The sequence below is a fragment of the Schistocerca cancellata genome, chromosome 7, assembly GCF_023864275.1.
Source record: "Schistocerca cancellata isolate TAMUIC-IGC-003103 chromosome 7, iqSchCanc2.1, whole genome shotgun sequence".
NCBI lineage: Eukaryota > Metazoa > Arthropoda > Insecta > Orthoptera > Acrididae > Schistocerca > Schistocerca cancellata.
This window is the reverse complement of record NC_064632.1, coordinates 320,969,245-320,970,493: the sequence shown is the minus strand read 5'-3', so window position 1 is coordinate 320,970,493 and position 1,249 is coordinate 320,969,245. Positions and strand designations below refer to the sequence as shown.

At 44.9% G+C, this 1,249-nt stretch overlaps 1 non-coding gene across 1 annotated transcript; it reads left to right on the top strand.

Annotated features, from left to right (window-relative positions):
* The first annotated feature begins 653 nt into the window (after positions 1-653).
* Trnag-ucc (transfer RNA glycine (anticodon UCC)) lies at positions 654-725 on the top strand. The gene has a single exon. It is a non-coding gene; the product is annotated as a tRNA-Gly (tRNA).
* The last annotated feature ends 524 nt before the right edge of the window (positions 726-1,249 follow it).

The following is a 1,249-nucleotide window of genomic DNA, read 5'->3' as shown; positions in this document are numbered from 1 at the left end:
CAATGCTAGTACGCCATTGTAAAGTGCACTACATAATATTATTATTCCAAGGAAGTCATAATTTATAGGATATGTATTTAGTTCATTACAAGTATTAGATATCCTAGGGTACGCTAATATTCTCTCAAACAATGTTGACACTCGCCGCGGTGACGGATGGGAGCGACTGTAAATGGGAAATGACTTTACGGTTGTTCCCATCAGTCACCGCCGGGAGTGTCAACTTCGTTTGCGCGTGTAGTACATAACAAATTACGTCCATAATGTCCTGTTTTGTAAAATACTGCAATCGTAAATTAGGTTTAGTGATTTAGGGTTAACTACATCACGAAAAATTCACGGGACGTCAACGAAAACTACACTCTTGATACACACAACACAAATTACCTGGACTACTAGGCGTCAAACATCACGCCACTGAGCAACGCGTGTTTTTCGTCTGCTGTCTCGTATAGCCTCGGCTCGTCCCGTCAGACATCGGGTCTGTGGAGCCGTAACAGCACGTCAGGGACCAGGTAACACGTGTCTGGTGTCGCTGTGGCTCTTCACGAACTCTCGCCGACCTGTTTCGTGGCGCATGGTCGGAAGCCAGTGAAAGGGACGAAATGACGCGCAGACTGGTTTCCAGCCAAGCAGACGCTTCTTCGTATCGGGCGATGGTGGTGTAATGGTCAGCATAGTTGCCTTCCAAGCAGTTGATCCGGGTTCGATTCCCGGCCATCGCATTATTTTTAATTTGGTATCCTTGGCAATGGTGGTGTGGTCGTCAGCCCAAAGATTTGTTTCGTGCAGTTCTCCACGCTAGTCTATCCTGCCCAAGCCCCATCACCTCCAAATAACTACTGCAACCTATATATCCTTTCGAATATGCTTAATGTGTCCACCTCTTGGCCTCCCTCTACAATTTTTATTCCCTCCCCCCCCACTCCCTACTCTAACACTTCCCTGGAGTTCTATGTTAGTGATCTCTTGATATCTCAAAACGTACCCTATCAACCAATCCCTCCTTTTAGTCGACTTATGGACTGGCAATATAATTACTTTTAAAAAAACAAACATTAAATTATGGCGTAAGGGGCTTATAACGAAACCGTAAACGTAAACAAATCTTGCTGTAGTGATAGCATACCACACATATTGGCTCTGAGCACTATGGGACTTAACTACTGAGGCCATCAGTCCCCTAGAACTTAGAACTAATTAAACCTAACTAACTTAAGGACATCACACACATCTATGCCCGAGGCAG